This window comes from Anser brachyrhynchus (genome assembly GCF_964034855.1).
Source record: "Anser brachyrhynchus genome assembly, chromosome: 1".
Lineage (NCBI taxonomy): Eukaryota > Metazoa > Chordata > Aves > Anseriformes > Anatidae > Anser > Anser brachyrhynchus.
Genome location: NC_137694.1, coordinates 165,106,982 through 165,124,248, shown reverse-complemented (window position 1 = coordinate 165,124,248; position 17,267 = coordinate 165,106,982). Strand labels below are relative to the sequence as shown.

The following is a 17,267-nucleotide window of genomic DNA, read 5'->3' as shown; positions in this document are numbered from 1 at the left end:
AGTTGCTCTTCGAATCCATTCCCTCATGTGGGAAGGAGATCAACAGCAAGAATACACCTTATTTGAAGAATCGCTTCCTTTTTGTTCTGAACCTAAGCTCTATAGTCCTCATGCCACTGGGAAATACTCTTCAGGGTACTTATAGCACTGTTAATGAAGGGGACTTTAGGATAATCGTTAGCAAATGGTTAGTCTAAACTCATTTTACATAGGGAACTATAAAGTCTCTGTATAGAAATAGCAGTTGGTATCTACTGAGCCTGATTTTTCAAAAAGAACAGCCTGATTTTTCAAAAAGAACAGAGAGGTGAAACGCTTTTTATTCTGTTCTCACTACCAGTCTCCTGAGCCACACAGTCCTCCAGGATGCAGGATTTAAATGTTGTGCAAAATGATTTCCACTAATACGACAAAACTTTTCACAGTGAAAGCTGAGCTGGAGAGTTGCACCTTTTATAGGAGTTGAACACTGTGTTATTGCTAGTATCCTGAAAGTAATTTGTGACAATAAGGAAAGAAATAGGGGCTATCAATCAGACTGTCAGTTTCTGTTTCAGCCAGAACACATTCAAACAACATATTGTAAACCCAAATCCTTCAGTGTGCCAGTTTAAGAAACCTTTTCTTGCTGATTTGCAGCCTCAGGAGGAAGAACACTTACTAGATGCTGGTAGTGCTCCTTCTTTAATTCAGCCTAAGTTCATAAAATAAATTACCCAGATAACTGGCCGCGTTCATAGTCCATATGCATGCAGGCTGTATTTTTTTCCCCATAGATGCAAGACAGATTTACAGCTTAAAAGTAAATGCAGCAATAAAGGCATATTACTAGTAATAGGCTTGTGCCAAGTTTTATGACAAACTACAATAAAAAAGGAGTTCAGACCCTTTGAATAATGGGATCTGTTAGACCCTGCTGACAGTTTCCTAGATGCTGATGGAAAACTCAAGACAAACATAAAGAAAATGTATTTAATCCTTTCTCCAAAATGTTTACAATGGAATACATATAGTATTACTATTTTAAAACAGTAATGATAAACGAACGAGTAAACAAACAAAGAAAAATACTACAAATGATGCTGAAATAAAAAAGAGGCAAATTAGTTCTCATATTTTATTTTTCATCCTGTGAGTTAGTCATTTCAACAGAACCTTGGATCTTCTTCTTTTGGAATTAAACTTATTCCGTCTGAAATTGCAAGCTGTAAACTACGTTGTTAATGTAGTTTAACTTTTACAATTCAGCACATAGTGCTGTAAAAGGATGATTGTAATAACAATATTCTTCTAATACTAATGTATTTTAAATGATATTATGGCACTAAATAATATTGGATCCATGATAGAAAAATCAAACTAACAGAGAGTTAAGTATGTAAAAGATCAAATGTCAGTAACTTAATGAAAGTTATTGGTCTGAACAGGAGGGGAGACAAGATTCACTTCGCAAGGTGATATTTTTTATTAAAAAGTACAGAAAGCCATAAAATCCAAGCAAGTTTCTCAGTACATTCTTCCTGGTGATGTCATTTGGACCTAATAATGCTAAAAATGGCAAAGAATTATAGTGTCTTCAGAAGCATGGTCTCCTTTGTATGAATGAGGCAATGCCTAATATCCTTAATTAGACTAACAGATTCAACTGAAAGCTTATCTCTTTTTCAAATTATACCCATTAATACAGTAAAAGAAATCAGCTCTTTCTGAAGATGTTGGTGTTGTACAAAGGATTATTTCAAAAAACAGTGTATATTTTGATATTTTGTCTGTTAATTACTATTTAACAAAAAGGATCTTTTTCTAAAGCTTGTGAAGTAATGTTTTTTTTTTTGTTTGTTTGTTTTGGTTTGGTTTGGTTTGGTTGTTTGTTTGTTTTTTAGTATTCCATTCATCTGATCATGTTTTTAAAATGTAGAGAGTGTAGTTAGCCAGACCAAGCTATTGTTAGGCAGGGATGTCTTTGTAGCCCCTGCTAGGGATGTACGCTCTCTGGGGACAGAATTTCTCCTACTGTCTACTGTCCCCCACAAGTAGCACAGCAGTACACTGCTGCTGAGAGACCTTCAGGGCAAAAGTACATACAGGATTTTCTGTTTTTCATTCAAACAGCTCCCTGTAGGACCTCCAACTCTTTCCAAATTGTGAATTTGCATAGTTTCAGAGACCAATTTAAATAAAGCTCCAGCCTGTCAAAGGATGCATTTCCAAGAGGGCTATTTTGTGCCACTAATGGCCAGACTTTCACAAGAGTGACATACCTGGCATCTTGCTTTGAATAATATACTTTCCTATTTCGGTGCTAAAAGATTTAGGTCTCTAAATAATCTAAAAAGAGGCAATGATTTCTTCAGGAGAAAACAAAACAAAACAAAACAAAACCACACAACAACTGAATAACTAATTTACATTCTATAAAGCACATTACAAATCTATATGACATTTTCATAGCTCTTTGTAAGGCATGACAGGGGAAAGAAGTCTTCGGCATTTCTGTCTTCAGCCATTGGTGTATCATGAATATATTTTTTTTTCCTTGTCATGTTGAGATCCTTCTTTTCTGCTATATTGTTTAGTATGTCACATTACATTTCTGTTTTCTACGTTTACTTTACCAATTTGGCTGGAGTATGATAGATCTTACAGTGTTTGGCAGGATTTGTTTTGATGATGAATCACTCTGCACATCTTGCCTGTAAAATATGACAGTCCACATGCATATTCTTAATTCTCACCACATTTATTATTTTAAGTTTACATGCTTTTAGATCATTCTGATTCTGATTATTATTATTAATTAAGGTGTAGATATCTAAAACCACAATCCATTGTATTCTGAAAAAATGTTTTGAAATTTCATTGTATTTTGAAGAGACAACAAATAGAAAATTTTGAAGACATTCTTTTTTATAGAAGATTATATTTGTGGAAACACAAACTGTACTGTTGTAGATATGAGGCTTAAATTATGGTCATTTGAAAATTTTATAGTTGTTTTAGTTTAGCCACACTCATGACCTTCTATTACTAACTCATGAATAGTCATGCGGAAAAAAAAAAAGTGTAAGAATATCTGGAAAATGTCTATTCTTTTATAAGAATACCTAGGCAACAGAAATATTTTACTTAACACGCTTTGCCATTTATTGATTTTCTAATTGTTGATTTAGAAATCTGTCATCTTCTCAGGGAACAAATACCATATTATGTGATGTAGGCATCTTAAAGGCAGAGGCAAATGTCTTGTGAGTTAATAATCTAAAGTTTATAAATGAATTGTTTATAAAACCTGATGTACGGAGTCCTTGATTTTGTGTTGGTGACTGTCTGAACAACTGTCCCATTGCTTTTAATGGAATTTTTACAGACCAAAGCACTTGCCAGCATGAACTATCAATTCCAAGCAGCTTTTGAGAGTGGGAATAGGGGATAAGAAGTACAACCTTCTTATTTGTTACAAATATTTGACCTAACACTGTTGAAGACTTTTTTTTTTTTTTTTTAACTTTATTTGTGTGGTAAATAATCTGTTTTGAGCTGGGGTTTGAAAAAATGTAGAATGAAATTAAAAACTCTTGAACACCTGAAAAAAGTACTGTATTTTCTTTACATGTTGTTTCAGTCTTAGCTTTTTACAAGGACCATTCTGAAAAGAAAATAATCTCCTCATAAGACACCTATAATAATCTTTAAGAGAAATTACTCACTGTCAGAATTAAAAGTGTATTATTTTATTCTGAATATCCCATTTTTAAAATGAATTAGGTAAAATTTGAAATAACATATATATCTTATGAAATTTATTCTATGCTTGTGGGTCAAAGTATTCACTAATAATTCATAAAATTAAGTAATGATATATATATAATATCTGGAATAGTTAACTGTTATCAGCTTAGATAACAATCTTATCAGGTCCTCAAACAGTTTTGAATAACATGTTGAAAGAATAATTGCATTATCATGTGAGACTCAAGTCATCTGGGAAGGGAGCCTTGAGATATCATGAAGTCACCAATACATCACTCCAGGAACACCTGAAAGTTACAGAAAAAAAATAAAAATAAATAAAAAAGTTAGAAATAGTAGAATTGGCTGCAGTTACTTCGCATTAGGATGGATAACGGTGAATGAATCACTAAACTAGAAACTAATATTCGCTTAGCACAATTAAGGATCTGTTTCATCTATTATATGTAGCCAGAGAATGACCCAGGCTAATAATTAAAACACCTGGTTCTTTTGACAGCTGAAAGTAACTGCTGACAATACCGAATAAAACAAACAAACAAAAGAAAACAATATGAATGGACTGTTTGTTAGATCCCCATGACTTCAGAGCCCAGATTTATAATCACAAAACATAGCTTCTTTTATTAAAGCTAGATTAAAAATAGAAAAGACCAACAGGTAAAATAAAATCAGAACAATAGAGACTGCAACTAAAAATACGGACATAGGATAAGGGAAGCTAAAACTATAAAATGAAAAGCAAATCATAGAATCATAGGATATCCTGAGTTGGAAGAGACCTGCAAAGATCGAGTTCAACTCCTGGCACCACACAGGTCTACCCAAAAATTCAGAACATATGACTAAGAGCACAGTCCAATGACATTGCTAATATAGAGCAACCTGGGGATGCTTGGTAACAAAGGGTCTCTTAAGTAAAGTAGTTTAAGCTCAGAAAGCATGTGTTTATGAAGTATAAGTGCACGAGTGGAAGAGGTGGTTAAATTTGGGTGGAAAGTAATAGCTCAGTGCAGTGGTAGCGCTAGTGCTTTTAGTTGGTAGGAATGTGAGGAGAAAATCATGCGTGTGTCTGTGGGTATGTGTGTGCACATGCACATAGAATGCAATGCAAGCTTAAGAGAATAATGCTATACAAAACAGGAACAATACAAGTACCTTCAAGAGGGCACTAACAAGATGAGGGTATTTAAAGTTATATACTGGAAAACATAAAAATGTTAACTGTTTTGCAAAGGACCTTATAACATTTTACTTTGTAGTCCTTTTTACATCCAGCCCAAGCTCCTTAAGAGCCAGTGAGATGTCCACTGAAAACTATTGCACAAATTCAGGCCATCTCTGTAACATTTTTATTAAACTTATTTTACAACAATATCCAAAAATGTACCTTGTTCAGCTTCATTATGGAAAGGAGAGATGAAGCACAGTTAAATAATCAAATGTAACCACTCTGCTAGAAAGGAAATCAAAAGATAGATGGTCTGCTGTGACCTTCTAAGTTTTCCTTTGCATCACTTTTGGGTTGCTCAGCCCACGTGCCCATGAATCCTACACTTTCTGTCTGGAAACAGCCAGGAAAATCTCCCACTAGAAGCTACCAGGCAAGTGCAGTGGAATTCCTATTCTGTTGTATTTTCATGTTCTAGTTTGTTGTAGTGCTGTGTTTGGTGTTAGCACTTGTGCCAAATGAGCTCATCCCAAGAGGGGAAAAACAAAACAAGATAAAACAAAGCAAAACAAACAAACAAACAAAAACACATAAACATGGTGTCAGAGATTATACAGATATTATAGAGTTCTGGAAGGGACATAACCCACTTTCCTCAGAGCAAGAACTGCCTCTGTTCCAGTGTCGTGATAGATAACAGCTGAACGTCAGTTCTCCATGCTGTGTTATAGTTAACAAGGCAAACATGCAGATATTCCACAGAATACCATTTGGTATTTCTTCTGCATAGTAGACTAATTCGATTGGAAGAAACCATAGTCTCCCTCCTTCAAGTAGGGTGTTGATAATTTGGAAGAAATTCAAGATCTCAATTCTGAGGATGTATAATAGACCTACAAACTTCTTTTCACAAATGTTACACAAATATATTTGCTACTTTCAAAAAATCTGTTTTCATTACAAAAAATAAGAGTTTTTTCTTGTACATCCTCTGTTCCATGCAGTGTCATTGTAGCTGAGATATATGTGGTTACAAGCACCTAATATTGCTGTTCTTTCATGTAAGCGTACTTATTCACACCTGTGGGAAAGGTTCTTGTAGAGGTATGAAAGAATAGGAGCAGTGGGTGGGGTTCGTATCTAGAGATTTAAAAGAATTGCTTTGCAGGCATGTACTGGAATACACAGACAAGGAGAATGGCTTTCAGCTTACTCTGTGGAGAAGACTATTGTAAGAAACAAAAATCTATACATTCACATGTGTCAGGATGGACAAGAAATACTGGACATGGCTATATCATTTTGGAAGTTTGGGAACCAATTTTGTTTTGCAGTTGCAACTTCCCTGCTATCCACCCTACCCAAACATGAGTCTCACTTATGCTTTAGTTTGCAGCAAGTCATTTGGCTCTCCGGACAGGGAAATTCAGGCTTTGTGGGGTGGGAGACAGGAAAGGGGGAGTAAAGTTCACCCTTGGCCTCTGCCCCAGCAGGCAGAATAGATGCAGCTGATTCAAGCCACATGGATGTGCAAACTTGACCTTGAACTCAAGTACAGCTACCAAAACACTTTCTTTGCCCTAATTAGAAGTGGGTAAACATTAAATGTTTCACATTCATTCTTAACTATACCACATTCTATGTTCTTCTTCTTTTCACTTAACTGAACTGAGAAGAAGAAATTTCTCCTAAGTAACAGCTGCTCTCTAAAACCCAGTTGGGACACTTATAATAAGGCTGTCTGGAGAAAAATGGTTAGTCTGTGGGGCTGAAACCCTTGAACTGATGTGTGCTGGATCTGCAAAGATGAAATTCAGTTTCCTTGTGGAGCTGTGTTTTTCTCCATCCACATCTCACCTGAGGATAAATCGTTTGCTTTGGAGAGGTCCTTGCTTTCTATGAGGTACAGTAGGTGATACTCCAGCAAACTACATCTGCTCCCTGGGATTCTCAGGGGGAGAGACAATCGATCTGACAATAAGAAAGCAAAAGATTTTTTTTCAAATATGTCAGAAAATGATGATTATTACACAATAGAGAAGCCTATGGAGCCCAGGGGAAGAGTTGTGTTTAGTTATGTCAACACAAGGGGCTGGATGGTCATACAACACGTACTTCAGATTTTGGCTGGCCTTTCTTTGCACCTTCAGTTTCAGCCTCCTGACCAATCCCCCTCTCACTCTTCTGTTATCCAGCAGAATCTGGAAATAAGTCATTAAGCCATATGGCTGTTCCAATAGCAGCTGCATGCAAGACAACCTTGGGAGTTCATGGCAATTCCTGTACTCTGCAGGGCTGCTCAGTGCTCTCATATGTGTCCTTGGCAACTCTCCACTCCAATTCTGCCAGCACAAATTTGTGTGCAGTCTCTGCAAAAAAAGTGGAAAGCAGTGAAAGTGGAAAAAAGGGGACAGTGTGGCTCTTTGCATGAATTATCTTTGTGCAGGAGAGCTACTGCTTTTAATATGATGGGGGTTTCTTCCTCATTTTTCCTTCTTTGTTTTTGTTTGATATTTGTTGTTGCATGATTTTTTTTTTCTTTTTCTTTATCTCCTTGTACCTCTTCCTTCTTTCCTTTCCACTGTATTTGTATTTCCCTTGCCCACTTTTTATCTTTTCTCTCTTTTTCCCTCCTCCTGCCTTTTTTAGAATTAGTTACGTTCTCTCCTGCTTTTAGAAATATTTGTTCTCTTTCTCTCTACTTCCTCAGTTGTTTCATTCGTGTTTGTTTTTCAGCTGTTCTTACTAAATTGTTTCTCTTCCTTCTTTCTTTGCCTGACTTGCTCTGTTGTGCTCTATTCTGTGCTGCTCCCTTCCCCCTCTTTCCCAAATCCCCCCCTCCATCATTCCCCATCTCTGGCTGCAGGTGCCACAGCTGCAGGAATCTGAGACACTCCCAGAACGGGGGGAAGCACCATATGTATCACTCCCACCCTGAAAGCGAGGGGAGGAGGGTGCTTCATGTGCAGGTCTTGGGACTATGGTTCTTGTCAACAGGATGTAGGAGTTTTGTTTAAATGTGGGAATGTCCCATGAAAATTGGGACATCTGGCACCCTTACATTCCATGTCTGATTTCAGCTTCATCTGCTGCTGTTATGAGTGTAATAAACATGGGTAATTTGACAAGCCATAACAGTCAGAGTACACAATAGATTGCATGGCAGCTGGTATGCCTGCCCTTAAAAGGACTGGATCTTGGAGAGTTACACAGATTTCAGCTTGGCATATGCTGGAAAGAAAAATATATACTCAGGAATGACAGATTCCACCAGTGTCATCATGCACAAGTCTAGAAAGTTAAAAATACTGCAGTCATGCTTTACATCCTGACTTAAAATCAGAAAGGAAAAAGATCAAACCAGTCAAATTAAAAAGAAAATATGTTTATTAATTTTCCATTAATATAGGACCTATCATCCAGTACTGGACTTCTTAGCACTCCATAGCACTCCATACACTAAATTGTAGGTGTCATACCTATGTGTCTATGCTAGGAATTTCCCAACAATCCTTTTAGAATCAATGGTGAAAGTTAGATACCTCAAGGAAACTATTCAGAGCACCTAGTACAGTCTTCTGATCTCACTGAGTCCCTCAATGGGCCTTTCTCTTCTAGTTTAGGTTGGCTTTGTTTCTAACTCAAACACCTCTCTCACGATTCAGGTTAGTCTTTCTCTTCCCCACCATTTCAGTGCCTTACAATTCTGTACAGTTTATTGGACATTTTTCCACAAATATAGGCAAATAGTAAGTATTTGCAGTTCTGATCCTGCCCTTGGCTCTGCAAGCATCAAGGCGGTTCCCACTGTGTGGACACCGTGTGTATTGTACAGGTGGGGTGGCTGGCAGGCAATAGTCCAACTTTGGGCCTGTTACTTTGCAATTTGTAGCCACACAGTCAATGTGATAGCCAGCAAAGAGAGCGCAAGTTAGCTCCCTTGGTGCCCATGGCTGTGGTGCCTGTGCAAGGAAATGGCTCAAATGTAAATAGCAGAAGGAGTTCATTTAACATTGATATGGATAACATGATACAGAAAAGTTGCCAGATGAATAAGACTAGTTGATGAGAGGAATGTTTTCTCTAAGCATTAAGAGGTATTTACAATGTTAGATGAAGAATAAACTGGCAAGAATTTAATTAATGTCATCTGCTTAATCCAGAAATCCCTTTTCATTGTTGATTTAACTCAGATTCTTTTGCAGAGGTTCTTGAAAAAAAAAACTTTTTTGCCTTCAAGACTCTATTCTGCAATCTACTTCTGAAGCTATGGGTTGGGTGTGAGGGGGGAGAGGTGGCAGAGGCTGAAAACAGAAATAATTTTCTTTGGGAATGGCATTTTTTTCCACACTGAATTTCCACCTCCTGTGTGGTATAGAGTTAGCTGCATCTCAGGAAGCACTCTTCTTTCATTGAGCCAGATGGAAAATAGGCCAAAGATAAGATGACTAAAAAAACAGCAGACATCTCACATGTCCTCTAACTTTATGGATTCTGCTGAATACAGAGGGATGAAAATCTATTCAGATGTGTCAACACTTTTCAGACATGAGAGCTGGATTCCTGTGAAATTGGTGGAGTCATGGCAAAAATGCTTTATATTAGAAACCAGGTGTCATGGTTTGCCTGAGGGTTGACAATACCTGATCTTTAACCACTTTATTGAAGAGTTTACTAAAAAACAAGCTTGTCCATTTTTTCAGTATATCTGGCAACTACTCTGAAAGAACACCATGGGTTCAGCCTGAACACATCAGGGTGATGGAAAGGTTAAAATCTCGAGGCAGTAGAGCCCCAGAAAATCTACTGAAAACAAATGTGTTCTGAAGATGAAAACATTTTGGATCTGACATATGGGGAAAGTCAGTCACCTGGGTCATATTGTGGTTGACCAAAGCACTGGAAGCTCAGGTGTATTTGAAACACTTTTGCCATCAATGAGAGATATTGGACTTCCCTTAGAGCTATGGAGATCTTCTTCAGATATGAGCCCACATTTCTTACCAGTTTTCCATGGAACTCAGTGTCACCATGATGTGTAGAGGCAAACACTTTTATTTATTTCAAAGGAAGGAGACTGTGACAAATTCTTGTTTTGACTTATCTTGCTTGTTAGTCTCTGATGCCTTTCTAAAGAACGCCATATGAATAAATCTTTGAGTGACTTTGAGATGAGTGACTGTAAATGACGAGTAAAGATGAAAGCCAACAATTTTAAATTAAGACAGCAAGTAAATTTACATATATGTTATTGAGGGATAGCGTCTATTTTTACCTGTTACATTGTGTTCCCTTCTTTAAAAAGTCTGAGAATAACAGCTGAGTTGCTTTTGCATCCACAGTATTTATTATTGGATATGGAAATGTCCTTAGTTATTTTTGAGAATTGGATCAGATATATTTAGATCTTTAAAATTTTAAGAATTGCTTGCCATTCTTCAATTGTTGTCTTCTTTTACTGACATTTTGTGGCTAGTTGAAAACAACATTTTCAATAAAAATAAATGATCATTTTCTCTTGAATACGGAATATGAGAAGGGCAAGGGGAGGAAAAGAACAAAGAAAAGATTATCATGGGTGTAATGGACAAAGGATCTGTCCTGTTTTGCTGAGACTTAAGAACCCAAGTTTTTCTTGCTGTCCTTTAAATACATTATTAGACAAACTCCACCAAAACTTTTGCAAATATATTTTTCAAATATATTGAGTAAAAGCTGCAGACCAGCTCATCTTTCATCTTTTGTTGTTGTGGTTTCAGATGCTTTATTATTATTATTTTTAAATCAAATATTAAAATGAATGTTATATTACTGAGCATGGCAAGAAAACTCTATTCAACATTAAAAAAGATTGCAGATGAATCCCTTTCATTTTAAGTAGATTTTTAATGTGTTAACTTCAGATGCTAATGTGCTGTGCTGATACAGAAAGTCTGTTACTTTACAAATATTTCAGTTGCATGATTGCATACACAAAGAATAAATCTTCATACGTTTGCTTTTAGCACACAGAGGAACTGTACAAAACATATGTATATATATATGTATGTATATTTCCAATCTGCTTTTTGAAAACAGCCTTATGAGCACAAAGGTAACAGGTTACTGATATCAGATGTACCTGTTGAGTACCAGTTTCCTTTAGACAACCTTATGATACAGCAATTTCCACAAACATAGCTCTTCATTTAAGACAGAAAGGGCATTTTAAAATAGGAAAATTATTTCTTTTAAATGAATGGTATAACTAGAAGCATTTAGAATTTTAACCAAATGTGATTAAGATTCTTTTGTCTCCATTTCTCTTCTGGATATGAAAATGCTAACTTAAACTTGGAGTAAGACAACAGGTGTGTAATGAAAAGTGAGTTTTCTGTGCTTTGCTTTTAGGAATCAGTCAGAGGAGAATGATCTAATCTGCAGGCTGCAGAGTCAAACTCTTTTATGATGCTCTTACCCAGTGGTTTTTTTTTTTTTTTTTTCCATTGGTGTCTGCAGGAATACACAGTTTTGGTTGGATGGGTGGACCACATTTCCGCTCCTGACTACTGTGTGACTTTTTGGTAGGATACCTACCTGATCAAGTCCCTGCAGGCTGAGAAAAGTTTTGAATCCAGTTGCTTCCTGGGCAATTGCTTTCATTGTAAAGTTATTATAGAAACAGTAGGAACCACATACTTTCCTTGCTATGTTTTGAAGTGAGTACTATTCTTTGGATAAATGTTGTCTGTAGTCTTAGCACAGAGAAAAATGTGTCCTTTCAGTGGCAGAGACCTGCCTAGTTTGTAAATTCAGAGAGCTGAGTAGGCACTTGATTGTTTTGACCAGTAAAGAACATATCCTCTTTAGGTATGCGCAATAACAGTATACTTAGGCTTTGGAGTAAGTGCTCCTTGGGCACTTGGCCAAGGATTTTTGGAGACTAAAATGCTCTGGGACTTAGATGACTGAATTTCATTGAAGTTGTACTGTACAGACAGCGTGAAGTACTGGATTGTACTTGTAACCATCTTTCTGTATCTTATGATACAGAAAGCTTATGTCTACCTGCAGGAATAACTTGAAGCCTGGAGAACTTCAAAAATCTCTCAGTGACTTTGCAATGAAAAATTTGAACTCAGGTTATCTGTGCATTCTCCTATGGAAAGTCGAGGCTTTTCAAAGAAGGCAGCTGTCAGTCATACCTTCTTGATATTGGGTGGGTGACATTGTCACCAAACCACATACAATAAACGAAGGCAATTTTATTAGAGATCACTCTATATATTTTAAGTTTTCCCCACATCTCACTCTCTGTAGGTATTAGTAGGGCTAAAACACAACTGTGTGCTTATTGCTCCATGACTGCTTAAGCAGAAAAGCCACGTTCAAAAGTGGCTGCTCCTTCACTTTAGTGTAAACATAGCAATGAGGCTATCTGTAGTCAGGACATGTTCTTGGGCCTGATACTCTCCATCTGAAATGTAAGTGAGGTGAAATTTCAATACCTGAGCCCAAAATTATGATCCTGAGAATCCTTACCTTGCTTTTCAGTTCCAGTACTGGTGACATACAGATGTCTTTATTATTTTTTCTTTTTCAAACATCCTAGAAGCTTCACCATTGTGATTTTCCCCACCTCTGTATATATTATATTGAGAGAATGAAATATGGAGCTGATAAAAGATCAGTTCCGTAAATGTTTATTAAGGAATAGCATGGTATGAAAACAGAAAAGTGTTTGTTTTCTCTACAGGATCTATATGGGAATTGGTTATGCCTACTGTAAAACTACAATGATTTCTGAGAAGAAGCATTTTACCTCCACAAAAATAAGCTAAATATTTCCCTGTGTATGACAACATAACACTTTCTCAGCTGGCTGTCTGCAGGGTCATCTACATTTATCACTCTCATAAAGTCCCCTGAATAAGTAAAAGCTCCCCTCACCCACTTTTGCTTGTGGCTTTTAAACAGGAAGGAAGTATCGTTTTCTTCTCTGCTAGCACAAAGAGAGCTCTGAGCATCTAATTACAGTTTCTGTGAGCAAATGGAACCAGAAAAGCATTTCCCTGTAGCTAAAATGCCCAGGCAGATCTCTCACTCTCTCAGTTTTCCCAGACTAAGGTTGAAAATCTGCTTTCTAAATTATTCCATTGCTTTACAGAGGAAGTATTAATTACATGACTGCAAATGTAGATCGGGGTGGGATGTAATTACAGGGCTAGCTTTGTTGTCCAACAGAATTAGACAGGAAGTGTTTGCAATGCCAGCAGTTTCAGGTGTTTTGCTGCCTATTATGTTTGCCAGTTCTCACCAGGTCTCACAGATGGATCAGGTGACTTTCTGTTGCCTGATTGTCTGGAAAATCCACAAAGCTGCTATTACTGCAGGTTCATGATTTGTCCAAGGCTGATAGCTTTCGATGTTTAGAGGAGGAGAAGAAAGAAACAAAAATCCAAGAAAACCAAAGGGTTTTCATCCCTTGCCAAATTTTTCCCTATTCCTTTCTTCAAAGACATACATATATATATATATATATATATATATATGTAGTTTTCACATTCTCTAATTCCTATCTTCTGTTTGCTGTACATTGCCTGCACCCCTTTAGGAACTTTCTTGCTGGGGGAAGAAAATGCCTATGTGTTCATATGACAGAACCACTAGGCACCCCAGCAGGGACAGAGTCCTCATGGGGGTGCCATGGCTGGGAAGCATGCTGGGGCATGCATTTGTCTCCAGTTCAGACACAGATAGGACTTTTTTTTTTTTTTTTTCCTTTGAGGAAAACACCATCCATTTTTCCTGTGTTCTGCAGGTGGTAGTAAGGAAATCACATTTCCATGGTTTTCAATTGACAGTGCTTTCACCAGGCAGAATTTTGGTCTGGGTTGAATGAGAATGTCCCAAAAATTTTGTTATTATAGCTCAGGAGTTAACATAGATGGAGGCCATTCCCTGCAGACATTTTTGATGCGGATTCTCTGTGTGGGTGCAGGAGACTTTAGAGAGAGAGGCTCTTTTGTCCCAGCTGTGCTGGGTTTTAACAGATAGTCCTAGGCACAGTTCACCTATTAGTATAGACACAAGCAATGAGTTCTGATACCGCTTGAGCTCTGCAGAGTGGTGAGCACAAACAGAAATAACGAATAGTAACAACTTCTGTTTTATCAAGCAAGTAACTACAAGTGTTTAAAAACTCATTTGGAAGTCTTTGGGATGACTGTTTGAACAATATGTGATACTTAACCTATTTGAATTGACTGCTGTGCACAATCACTATGCTCTGTTCTGTGGAAAACTAAATGGAAACAATCTTAGCCACTGAAATCAGACAGAGCAGTGAAAACTGCAAGATCTCATCACATCTACTTTTGGATCAAACTGTGTGGCTGAAGACACTGTTGTCCTCAGCCCTGTGCTTCTGCTGCTACATTCTCTCCAATGTAGCATTTCATTTGAACATGTAATCTCATCTGACAATGAACAGTGGGACTGAGTTTATCTGCCTGTTGGGGAAGAGCAGGGCTAGAGGGAAATGGTAAGAACAGTACGGGGTGGGTCTTTTAACTGGGCCAACCAACACACTTATTGCTGAAAAAGGAAATGGTAAACTCGGTAAAGGTACTGCGGCTGCATGTATTTCTGGCGCTACCACTAGTTCTTTTATTTAAAGGAACAAGTCCTAAAAATAGTATTCTAGTACTCTGTTTTTGTCTAGTTCTATAAGATCCTAAGGTCAAGATCAAGCCTTGTAAAACATTAATACCTTGATTCTTAATGTAAACGTAAAAACACTGTGGAACACTCCACGTCCACACATTTCTCCTGTGGCATTCATCTTTAATAATGTAAACATTTATTTAGAATTTATGGACATCAATTTGTCATGGCAGTTACCAAAGTTTCTGCATAGTTTTCAGTTTAAACACGTGCTAGCAAATGTGAAAGACATGTACTAAGTTTCTTTTAGTCCTTAAACTTACATAATTGCAAATGGTAATTAGATGCCAAAGAAACATGGGCCTTCAAAATTTCTAAAATAGATAGGATAGCTATTACGTATGCACAGACCCCATGAATGCCAGCATTTAAGATGTATGTTCATGCATATACTGTAGCTGGTGTAGTGAAATGTGGAAAATATTTATATTCATTCTTGAAGGAATGACCTTAATAATTCATTTTGGACTCCACCTCTCTTGAATTACAGTTGCCTCACTTGTGGAATATTTTCCATATCTTGAAAAGACCCTAATAAATTCTAATATTTTCCTAAGTGTGGAAATAATTAATAGTTTATGATGTCACAGGTTTGCAAACTTTTTTCATAGTCGTGGTTGCAAGACACACGTATTTCCTCTCTGTTCCCTGATGCTTAACTGTATTTTACATTTCTTTCTGCGAGAATTATTATTATTATTAATAATTATTATTATTAAATGTTTAAGACATGCAACATTTACTTCAAATGTTCTTGCAATTAAGAAGATAACTTGTATGAAAGAAGAATACTTCAATGAGATATCAGAAATAAGATAAAGATACCTTGATTTGAAGGACTGTTACATCATAATTTTAGGTGTTATTCTAAAGATGACTTTTCTAATTTATCTGACAAGGAATGCATTTGTTATGAATTAGTAGTGCCAATTATAGATCAGAAAGTTATAGTTTTACAGACTTAATGAATATATGATTTTATTTCCAACTAATTTAGACTATTATTGGAACAAGTTAAAAAATATATAATTTTCCAACAGTTACAAAAATGGGGGATTTCTCTTGTACTGGGTCTAGGTGGGATGTTAACTTTCCCTGCAGCAGGCCATACAGTGTTGTGCTCTGCACGTGTAGCTAGAACAGCAGTGGTATCACACCAGTGTTGTGTCTGCTGCTGAGCAGTGCTGGCACAGCATCAGGACTCTCTAACGCTCTGAGAGGGTGGGCAAAAAAGTCAGAAAGGAACATCACCAGGACAGCTGATCTAAACCAACCAAAGGGATATTCCATACCATATGATGTCCCACTCAGCAATAAAAGGTGGAAAAAGGAAGAAAAGGGGAGGGGTGGGCTCTCGTTGCAAAAACGTCTGTCCTCCCGAACAATGGCTACATGCGTTGAGGCCCTGCTTCAAGGATGTGGTCAAGCATCGCTCATTTGTGGGAAGTAGAGTGTAATTTCTTTCCTCTGCACTTCCACACAGCCTTTACTTGTTTTGTTTTGGTTTTTCCCTTTCCCCCTCCCTTTTCCCCTTTCCTTTTTTTTTCCCTTTAAATTGTTTAATTAATAATAATCTTTCCTTAACAATTATTTTTCCCTTTAATCAAATTATCTTTTTCTCAACCCGTGAGTTGTTCCTTCCTTTACTTCTTCCCCTCCTCTTCTAAGGAGGGGGAGTGAGAGAGTAGTTGTGGTGGAGTTCAGCTGCCTAGCACAGTAAAACCACCACATCTCTCTGGAGTAAGGCTTGAATCCTAATTTAAAACTGATCAGAGCTGAACTTCACTTTGAATGAATTTCAGTGGTAGAACATGGAATGAAGCAATTGTGGGTGCTTCTGGTTCAAGTGAGGGTTGGATCTGGATAGGTATGACTGTGTGTTTAGTTGTCATTCAGGTGTGAATGAATGTGACTGCAAGTGAGGATTTACTAAGCAAGCCTAAGGCAGAGTGGGATAAGTTTAGAAAAAAAGTGTCATGGGAAAAAAGAATTCACCAAAAGAATAAAGACTGTATTTTGTATTGGTCTATATATATGGTGTTAACTGGAAAAAAAAAAAAAAAAAAGGATGTTGTATTCATATCCAAAGTCAGATTCTCATCTTCTTCATGTCTGGATCTCACTGAAAGACAGCTGCAGATGAGAGGATTTCACTGCACAGTGGATCATCATTTTACATGCCAGAAAGGATTTATTTTAAAAAAGAACTCACTGGACACTTTGCACACTCCTTTTGCACACAAATTAGTCTCACAAAAGCTTAAATACTTACTGAAGTTTGAAAAGAATCAGTTTCAGGAAAGTTAGCAGAATCATATATACAGCTACATTTTTAATCTTCTGTATACTGATTTCCTTTGTGATACAGTCTTTTGTTCCACAGATTTGTAGATTTTTTCCTCCCTCCCTCCCTCCCTCCCTCCTTCCTTCCTTCCTTCCTTTCCTCTCTTCTTTTATCCTTTCTCTCTCTCCCCACTATTCTCACTCTCCCTGTCCCTCCTCCTCTTTTTTTTTCCTCTCCCCCCTTATTTCTTTCTCTCGCATTTCTTTCTCTCTTCTCTCTCTGTCTAGTAGCCATTCTAAAAATGTCCACATGGCCCAAAAATAGAATTGCACTGTATTAAAAATAAATAATTAAATA

At 37.0% G+C, this 17,267-nt stretch overlaps 1 long non-coding RNA gene across 7 annotated transcripts in view; it reads left to right on the top strand.

Annotated features, from left to right (window-relative positions):
• The window catches only part of LOC308187801, a 136,804-nt gene that overhangs the window by 80,666 nt on the left and 38,871 nt on the right, over nucleotides 1–17,267 (top strand). For 2 of the 7 annotated variants that reach the window (XR_013944920.1, XR_013944921.1), the window contains exon 7: nucleotides 3–2,086. The exons of the other annotated variants lie outside the window; for them this stretch is intronic. This is a non-coding gene — a long non-coding RNA (uncharacterized lncRNA). Of the gene's footprint in view, nucleotides 1–2; nucleotides 2,087–17,267 lie in introns of those variants that run through there. 7 annotated transcript variants of the gene reach the window in all.